General features: G+C 40.7%; 9 pseudogenes; all 9 read right to left on the reverse strand.

Annotated features, from left to right (window-relative positions):
• Nucleotides 1–316: 316 nt before the first annotated feature.
• On the reverse strand, nt 317–435 carry LOC115925603 (annotated as a pseudogene).
• Nucleotides 436–1,202: 767 nt separating this feature from the next.
• LOC115925604 lies at nt 1,203–1,321 on the reverse strand (annotated as a pseudogene).
• A 771-nt stretch (nt 1,322–2,092) lies between these two features.
• On the reverse strand, nt 2,093–2,211 carry LOC115925605 (annotated as a pseudogene).
• A 768-nt stretch (nt 2,212–2,979) lies between these two features.
• On the reverse strand, nt 2,980–3,098 carry LOC115925606 (annotated as a pseudogene).
• A 767-nt stretch (nt 3,099–3,865) lies between these two features.
• LOC115925607 lies at nt 3,866–3,984 on the reverse strand (annotated as a pseudogene).
• Nucleotides 3,985–4,752: 768 nt separating this feature from the next.
• Nucleotides 4,753–4,871, reverse strand: LOC115925609 (annotated as a pseudogene).
• Nucleotides 4,872–5,641: 770 nt separating this feature from the next.
• Nucleotides 5,642–5,760, reverse strand: LOC115925608 (annotated as a pseudogene).
• A 773-nt stretch (nt 5,761–6,533) lies between these two features.
• LOC115925611 lies at nt 6,534–6,652 on the reverse strand (annotated as a pseudogene).
• A 1,853-nt stretch (nt 6,653–8,505) lies between these two features.
• Nucleotides 8,506–8,624, reverse strand: LOC115925612 (annotated as a pseudogene).
• Nucleotides 8,625–10,065: the final 1,441 nt, after the last annotated feature.

The following is a 10,065-nucleotide window of genomic DNA, read 5'->3' on the forward strand; positions in this document are numbered from 1 at the left end:
GAAGAAAAGAAAAAGGAGGAGCCGGGCCAGGATGAGAAGGGAGGGGGGCGGGAGTTTGTTATAGATGTGAAGGAGGGAAGGAAGGAAGGACGGTAATAGAGGGAAGAGGTCGATAATAAGCTTCTTTTAGAAGGGATCAAGAGCAACCAAAAACTCGTCACCCTTTTCTTTGCTCCTCCAGAAAAGCGTGATATTTTTTTTCCTATTCGGGATTTTGAAGAGGGGAAAAAAGAGAGAAATAAAAAAAAAAAAAAAGGTAAGAGAAGGATGTCTCCATGTCTAGGTCATCACATTGTCTACAACTCCGGCAACAAAATGCCTACAACATCCGGTATTCAAAAGCGGTCTCCCATCCATGTACTGACCAGGCCCTATGCTGCTTGACTTCGGTGATCGGACGTGAACCAGTATATTCAGCATGGTATGGTCGTAGACAAAGGACTCGTGAATTTAAACCTATTTAACATTAGACAATGACGTCACCATCTGATTTCTTTTGATGGGGTGGTAGTAGTAGTAGTTTCAGATGTTCATGATTGTTTGAAAGTGACCGACTGGGTAAGGAAACGGCTCTTCTCCAACTAAGAGACTGTGTCCTCTGTAGATGGAGCTCTTGTTCAACTATATTATTGGGGGTATCAATAATACTCCAGAGCTGCACTTCTATGCCTTGTTCAGATCAGGTCTTGGGGAAGAGGAATATAACAAGATGACGTCATATTCTAAATAAGCCTTTGAGCAGACCTAGTACCTCGACACGCGATATAGTATTCACCTTGTCTTTGTTTATGACGTAATGGTCATCATGCGCAAAGAGTGTGCGCATTGACACTGTCTTGGAAACGGTTGCGGATAAAACATTGTGCCATTATGCTACATGGAGGATGGAAGAAAAGAAAAAGGAGGAGCCGGGCCAGGATGAGAAGGGAGGGGGGCGGGAGTTTGTTATAGATGTGAAGGAGGGAAGGAAGGAAGGACGGTAATAGAGGGAAGAGGTCGATAATAAGCTTCTTTTAGAAGGGATCAAGAGCAACCAAAAACTCGTCACCCTTTTCTTTGCTCCTCCAGAAAAGCGTGATATTTTTTTTCCTATTCGGGATTTTGAAGAGGGGAAAAAAGAGAGAAATAAAAAAAAAAAAAAGGTAAGAGAAGGATGTCTCCATGTCTAGGTCATCACATTGTCTACAACTCCGGCAACAAAATGCCTACAACATCCGGTATTCAAAAGCGGTCTCCCATCCATGTACTGACCAGGCCCTATGCTGCTTGACTTCGGTGATCGGACGTGAACCAGTATATTCAGCATGGTATGGTCGTAGACAAAGGACTCGTGAATTTAAACCTATTTAACATTAGACAATGACGTCACCATCTGATTTCTTTTGATGGGGTGGTAGTAGTAGTAGTTTCAGATGTTCATGATTGTTTGAAAGTGACCGACTGGGTAAGGAAACGGCTCTTCTCCAACTAAGAGACTGTGTCCTCTGTAGATGGAGCTCTTGTTCAACTATATTATTGGGGGTATCAATAATACTCCAGAGCTGCACTTCTATGCCTTGTTCAGATCAGGTCTTGGGGAAGAGGAATATAACAAGATGACGTCATATTCTAAATAAGCCTTTGAGCAGACCTAGTACCTCGACACGCGATATAGTATTCACCTTGTCTTTGTTTATGACGTAATGGTCATCATGCGCAAAGAGTGTGCGCATTGACACTGTCTTGGAAACGGTTGCGGATAAAACATTGTGCCATTATGCTACATGGAGGATGGAAGAAAAGAAAAAGGAGGAGCCGGGCCAGGATGAGAAGGGAGGGGGGGGGGCGGGAGTTTGTTATAGATGTGAAGGAGGGAAGGAAGGAAGGACGGTAATAGAGGGAAGAGGTCGATAATAAGCTTCTTTTAGAAGGGATCAAGAGCAACCAAAAACTCGTCACCCTTTTCTTTGCTCCTCCAGAAAAGCGTGATATTTTTTTTCCTATTCGGGATTTTGAAGAGGGGAAAAAAGAGAGAAATAAAAAAAAAAAAAAGGTAAGAGAAGGATGTCTCCATGTCTAGGTCATCACATTGTCTACAACTCCGGCAACAAAATGCCTACAACATCCGGTATTCAAAAGCGGTCTCCCATCCATGTACTGACCAGGCCCTATGCTGCTTGACTTCGGTGATCGGACGTGAACCAGTATATTCAGCATGGTATGGTCGTAGACAAAGGACTCGTGAATTTAAACCTATTTAACATTAGACAATGACGTCACCATCTGATTTCTTTTGATGGGGTGGTAGTAGTAGTAGTTTCAGATGTTCATGATTGTTTGAAAGTGACCGACTGGGTAAGGAAACGGCTCTTCTCCAACTAAGAGACTGTGTCCTCTGTAGATGGAGCTCTTGTTCAACTATATTATTGGGGGTATCAATAATACTCCAGAGCTGCACTTCTATGCCTTGTTCAGATCAGGTCTTGGGGAAGAGGAATATAACAAGATGACGTCATATTCTAAATAAGCCTTTGAGCAGACCTAGTACCTCGACACGCGATATAGTATTCACCTTGTCTTTGTTTATGACGTAATGGTCATCATGCGCAAAGAGTGTGCGCATTGACACTGTCTTGGAAACGGTTGCGGATAAAACATTGTGCCATTATGCTACATGGAGGATGGAAGAAAAGAAAAAGGAGGAGCCGGGCCAGGATGAGAAGGGAGGGGGGCGGGAGTTTGTTATAGATGTGAAGGAGGGAAGGAAGGAAGGACGGTAATAGAGGGAAGAGGTCGATAATAAGCTTCTTTTAGAAGGGATCAAGAGCAACCAAAAACTCGTCACCCTTTTCTTTGCTCCTCCAGAAAAGCGTGATATTTTTTTTCCTATTCGGGATTTTGAAGAGGGGAAAAAAGAGAGAAATAAAAAAAAAAAAAAAGGTAAGAGAAGGATGTCTCCATGTCTAGGTCATCACATTGTCTACAACTCCGGCAACAAAATGCCTACAACATCCGGTATTCAAAAGCGGTCTCCCATCCATGTACTGACCAGGCCCTATGCTGCTTGACTTCGGTGATCGGACGTGAACCAGTATATTCAGCATGGTATGGTCGTAGACAAAGGACTCGTGAATTTAAACCTATTTAACATTAGACAATGACGTCACCATCTGATTTCTTTTGATGGGGTGGTAGTAGTAGTAGTTTCAGATGTTCATGATTGTTTGAAAGTGACCGACTGGGTAAGGAAACGGCTCTTCTCCAACTAAGAGACTGTGTCCTCTGTAGATGGAGCTCTTGTTCAACTATATTATTGGGGGTATCAATAATACTCCAGAGCTGCACTTCTATGCCTTGTTCAGATCAGGTCTTGGGGAAGAGGAATATAACAAGATGACGTCATATTCTAAATAAGCCTTTGAGCAGACCTAGTACCTCGACACGCGATATAGTATTCACCTTGTCTTTGTTTATGACGTAATGGTCATCATGCGCAAAGAGTGTGCGCATTGACACTGTCTTGGAAACGGTTGCGGATAAAACATTGTGCCATTATGCTACATGGAGGATGGAAGAAAAGAAAAAGGAGGAGCCGGGCCAGGATGAGAAGGGAGGGGGGCGGGAGTTTGTTATAGATGTGAAGGAGGGAAGGAAGGAAGGACGGTAATAGAGGGAAGAGGTCGATAATAAGCTTCTTTTAGAAGGGATCAAGAGCAACCAAAAACTCGTCACCCTTTTCTTTGCTCCTCCAGAAAAGCGTGATATTTTTTTTCCTATTCGGGATTTTGAAGAGGGGAAAAAAGAGAGAAAAAAAAAAAAAAAAAAGGTAAGAGAAGGATGTCTCCATGTCTAGGTCATCACATTGTCTACAACTCCGGCAACAAAATGCCTACAACATCCGGTATTCAAAAGCGGTCTCCCATCCATGTACTGACCAGGCCCTATGCTGCTTGACTTCGGTGATCGGACGTGAACCAGTATATTCAGCATGGTATGGTCGTAGACAAAGGACTCGTGAATTTAAACCTATTTAACATTAGACAATGACGTCACCATCTGATTTCTTTTGATGGGGTGGTAGTAGTAGTAGTTTCAGATGTTCATGATTGTTTGAAAGTGACCGACTGGGTAAGGAAACGGCTCTTCTCCAACTAAGAGACTGTGTCCTCTGTAGATGGAGCTCTTGTTCAACTATATTATTGGGGGTATCAATAATACTCCAGAGCTGCACTTCTATGCCTTGTTCAGATCAGGTCTTGGGGAAGAGGAATATAACAAGATGACGTCATATTCTAAATAAGCCTTTGAGCAGACCTAGTACCTCGACACGCGATATAGTATTCACCTTGTCTTTGTTTATGACGTAATGGTCATCATGCGCAAAGAGTGTGCGCATTGACACTGTCTTCGAAACGGTTGCGGATAAAACATTGTGCCATTATGCTACATGGAGGATGGAAGAAAAGAAAAAGGAGGAGCCGGGCCAGGATGAGAAGGGAGGGGGGCGGGAGTTTGTTATAGATGTGAAGGAGGGAAGGAAGGAAGGACGGTAATAGAGGGAAGAGGTCGATAATAAGCTTCTTTTAGAAGGGATCAAGAGCAACCAAAAACTCGTCACCCTTTTCTTTGCTCCTCCAGAAAAGCGTGATATTTTTTTTCCTATTCGGGATTTTGAAGAGGGGAAAAAAGAGAGAAAAAAAAAAAAAAAAAAAGGTAAGAGAAGGATGTCTCCATGTCTAGGTCATCACATTGTCTACAACTCCGGCAACAAAATGCCTACAACATCCGGTATTCAAAAGCGGTCTCCCATCCAAGTACTGACCAGGCCCTATGCTGCTTGACTTCGGTGATCGGACGTGAACCAGTATATTCAGCATGGTATGGTCGTAGACAAAGGACTCGTGAATTTAAACCTATTTAACATTAGACAATGACGTCACCATCTGATTTCTTTTGATGGGGTGGTAGTAGTAGTAGTTTCAGATGTTCATGATTGTTTGAAAGTGACCGACTGGGTAAGGAAACGGCTCTTCTCCAACTAAGAGACTGTGTCCTCTGTAGATGGAGCTCTTGTTCAACTATATTATTGGGGGTATCAATAATACTCCAGAGCTGCACTTCTATGCCTTGTTCAGATCAGGTCTTGGGGAAGAGGAATATAACAAGATGACGTCATATTCTAAATAAGCCTTTGAGCAGACCTAGTACCTCGACACGCGATATAGTATTCACCTTGTCTTTGTTTATGACGTAATGGTCATCATGCGCAAAGAGTGTGCGCATTGACACTGTCTTGGAAACGGTTGCGGATAAAACATTGTGCCATTATGCTACATGGAGGATGGAAGAAAAGAAAAAGGAGGAGCCGGGCCAGGATGGGAAGGGAGGGGGGGGCGGGAGTTTGTTATAGATGTGAAGGAGGGGAGGAAGGAAGGACGGTAATAGAGGGAAGAGGTCGATAATAAGCTTCTTTTAGAAGGGATCAAGAGCAACCAAAAACTCGTCACCCTTTTCTTTGCTCCTCCAGAAAAGCGTGATATCTTTTTTTCCTATTCGGGAATTTGAAGAGGGGAAAAAAGAGAGAAATAAAAAAAAAAAAAAGGTAAGAGAAGGATGTCTCCATGTCTAGGTCATCACATTGTCTACAACTCCGGCAACAAAATGCCTACAACATCCGGTATTCAAAAGCGGTCTCCCATCCATGTACTGACCAGGCCCTATGCTGCTTGACTTCGGTGATCGGACGTGAACCAGTATATTCAGCATGGTATGGTCGTAGACAAAGGACTCGTGAATTTAAACCTATTTAACATTAGACAATGACGTCACCATCTGATTTCTTTTGATGGGGTGGTAGTAGTAGTAGTTTCAGATGTTCATGATTGTTTGAAAGTGACCGACTGGGTAAGGAAACGGCTCTTCTCCAACTAAGAGACTGTGTCCTCTGTAGATGGAGCTCTTGTTCAACTATATTATTGGGGGTATCAATAATACTCCAGAGCTGCACTTCTATGCCTTGTTCAGATCAGGTCTTGGGGAAGAGGAATATAACAAGATGACGTCATATTCTAAATAAGCCTTTGAGCAGACCTAGTACCTCGACACGCGATATAGTATTCACCTTGTCTTTGTTTATGACGTAATGGTCATCATGCGCAAAGAGTGTGCGCATTGACACTGTCTTGGAAACGGTTGCGGATAAAACATTGTGCCATTATGCTACATGGAGGATGGAAGAAAAGAAAAAGGAGGAGCCGGGCCAGGATGGGAAGGGGGGGGGGGGGGCGGGAGTTTGTTATAGATGTGAAGGAGGGAAGGAAGGAAGGACGGTAATAGAGGGAAGAGGTCGATAATAAGCTTCTTTTAGAAGGGATCAAGAGCAACCAAAAGCTCGTCACCCTTTTCTTTGCTCCTCCAGAAAAGCGTGATATTTTTTTTCCTATTCGGGAATTTGAAGAGGGGAAAAAAGAGAGAAATAAAAAAAAAAAAAAAAGGTAAGAGAAGGATGTCTCCATGTCTAGGTCATCACATTGTCTACAACTCCGGCAACAAAATGCCTACAACATCCGGTATTCAAAAGCGGTCTCCCATCCAAGTACTGACCAGGCCCTATGCTGCTTGACTTCGGTGATCGGACGTGAACCAGTATATTCAGCATGGTATGGTCGTAGACAAAGGACTCGTGAATTTAAACCTATTTAACATTAGACAATGACGTCACCATCTGATTTCTTTTGATGGGGTGGTAGTAGTAGTAGTTTCAGATATTCATGATTGTTTGAAAGTGACCGACTGGGTAAGGAAACGGCTCTTCTCCAACTAAGAGACTGTGTCCTCTGTTGATGGAGCTCTTGTTCAACTATATTATTGGGGGTATCAATAATACTCCAGAGCTGCACTTCTATGCCTTGTTCAGATCAGGTCTTGGGGAAGAGGAATATAACAAGATGACGTCATATTCTAAATAAGCCTTTGAGCAGACCTAGTACCTCGACACGCGATATAGTATTCACCTTGTCTTTGTTTATGACGTAATGGTCATCATGCGCAAAGAGTGTGCGCATTGACACTGTCTTGGAAACGGTTGCGGATAAAACATTGTGCCATTATGCTACATGGAGGATGGAAGAAAAGAAAAAGGAGGAGCCGGGCCAGGATGGGAAGGGAGGGGGGGGGGGCGGGAGTTTGTTATAGATGTGAAGGAGGGAAGGAAGGAAGGACGGTAATAGAGGGAAGAGGTCGATAATAAGCTTCTTTTAGAAGGGATCAAGAGCAACCAAAAACTCGTCACCCTTTTCTTTGCTCCTCCAGAAAAGCGTGATATTTTTTTTCCTATTCGGGAATTTGAAGAGGGGAAAAAAGAGAGAAATAAAAAAAAAAAAAAGGTAAGAGAAGGATGTCTCCATGTCTAGGTCATCACATTGTCTACAACTCAGGCAACAAAATGCCTACAACATCCGGTATTCAAAAGCGGTCTCCCATCCAAGTACTGACCAGGCCCTATGCTGCTTGACTTCGGTGATCGGACAAGAACCGGTATATTAGTTTGTTTGTTTTGTTTGTTTTATTTCCGCTTTTTTATATCAATACAAAGAAACATACAAATAAATATAATGAATAACATGTAAGTTTGACAAAATTTGTTTCTACTTAAAATAAAAGTTTCATACAAAAGGAAAAAGCAGGATACCGTAAGCGTAAATGCTTAAAGATGACCGTGGCCTCTGCCGAGTTAACAAAAAAAAGAACAACTGATGCAAATGCATTGTATTCAATGTTAAATAAGATATAATGAAGTGATTAAAAGTGAGCATGGCTGAATTAATTTTGAGTGAAAATAACAAAACATATTTAGTGAAATATTTCGTGCTGAGAAGTGCATTTGTGCAAGGTGCAAAATTTTAACTTGGTGGAACAAAAAGAGACTAATACCGTGATATTAATTATTTTGAATTATATTCAGCATGGTATGGTCGCAGACAAAGGAATCATGAATTTAAACCTATTTAAGATTAAACAATGACGTCACCATCTGATTTCTTTTAATGGGGTGGTAGTAGTAGTTTCAGATGTTCATGATTGTTTCAAAGTGACCGACTGAGTGAGGAAACTCTGTGTCCTCTGTAGATGGAGCTCTTGTTCAACTCTATTATTGGGGGTATCAATAATACTCCAGAGCTGCACTTCTATGCCTTGTTCAGATCAGGTCTTGGGGAAGAGGAATATAACAAGATGATGTCATATTCTAAATAAGCCTTTGAGCAGACCTAGTACCTCGACACGCGATATAGTATTCACCTTGTCTTTGTTTATGACGTAATAGTCATCATGAGCAAGAGAAGGGAAGAGCCACCAAAAACAGGTCATCTTTTTCTTTCTTCCTCGTCTTTCCTCAAGAAAAGCGTGATATTTTTTTCCTATGAGGGAATTTGAAGAGGGGAAAAAAGAGAAAAAGAAAAGAAAAAGGTGAAAGAAGGATGTCTCCATGTCTAGGTCATCACATTGTCTACAACTCCGGCAACAAAATGCCTACAACATCCGGTATTCAAAAGCGGTCTCCCATCCAAGTACTGACCAGGCCCTATGCTGCTTGACTTCGGTGATCGGACGTGAACCAGTATATTCAGCATGGTATTGTCGTAGACAAAGGACTCGTGAATTTAAACCTATTTAACATTAGACAATGACGTCACCATCTGATTTCTTTTGATGGGGTGGTAGTAGTAGTAGTTTCAGATGTTCATGATTGTTTGAAAGTGACCGACTGGGTAAGGAAACGGCTCTTCTCCAACTAAGAGACTGTGTCCTCTGTAGATGTCCTCTTAATAACTTGGAATCATAGTTACACCAAAAAATTAATCTACCCCTAACCTTCTATTAGCAGAAATCAAAGTATAGCTTCCATCTTATAGATTTTTCTCCGTACAATAGTCTTTTCACCCACATTACCCGTTGGGATCTACAAATGAGTCAAAATCAGTCATTCGTAACCCTCCTTCATTATAACATTGATACAAGATTAATTTAATCTTTTAAGTCGATCTTTCCCATTCCATATAAATTCAAAACATATTTTCTGTATTACCGATATCACCCGCATTGAACCACTAGTGAAGCAAAAACGTAATTTAATTTACATAATGCATGTGTTTTTTTATAAAAATGAATTTTTCCAAACACCATAAGGTCCCTCTGTTTCAACCATCCGAGAAGTCTTTTAATCTTGCTTAAAATCTCCTTATAATTCAATTCCTCTCTTATTCTGACGTCTAACGCAAAATACACTCACAAAATCTTAATTTCTTTAACCATATTTCCGAAGGGAAGTTTTTCTGATTTGTCTTAGTTTTTCCCCCAATTTCATAATAGTAGTTTTTCCGCATTAACCCGTAATACAATTCTCCTTTACTCTTTCTACAGATTCTTTATTTCTAACAAATATTGTCACGTCATCTGCATATAAAACTTTTTCGCACATTTACGCTCCAAACCTTACCACACACTCACCTCATCCACCCCGTTTACACACAACAAAAATCAACCAATTTTTATTTACACACACCTGCCATAGGTCTATGTTGAAAGTAACTAATAACTTCGATAAATTCTTATGACTCTATTGTGACGAAGAATCATATAAAATTAAATATTGCAAACAAATTTTCATAAATTAAAGAGACAACTACTTCATTATTATAATTGCATTGGCATGTTTTATTATCAATATTATTATTATCATTATTATCATTATTATTATTATTAAGTAATAAGTTTCTAGCGTGAGATTTACTTGGGGAAACGCATGCTGGTGAGACGGAGGAAAGCTAATAGAATTTCGAATAATAAAATAAATTCAAATTAAATTTACCAGCCAACTATGTAAATTTGGTCGTCTTAATAGCATGTTCGAATCAAAAATGATAATAATAGCTACATTTATATTGCGCAAGTAAGGTCTCAAGGCGCTTATAAATTAGTATTATATTTATTTATTTATTTATTCATTTCATATAACAATTGTTTACACAATAAAGAATATAGTTGACAAAGTAAGATCAAAATTATAAAATGAAACATGAACCTACT

This window comes from Strongylocentrotus purpuratus, unplaced genomic scaffold (genome assembly GCF_000002235.5).
Source record: "Strongylocentrotus purpuratus isolate Spur 01 unplaced genomic scaffold, Spur_5.0 spur5_scaffold_18, whole genome shotgun sequence".
Lineage (NCBI taxonomy): Eukaryota > Metazoa > Echinodermata > Echinoidea > Camarodonta > Strongylocentrotidae > Strongylocentrotus > Strongylocentrotus purpuratus.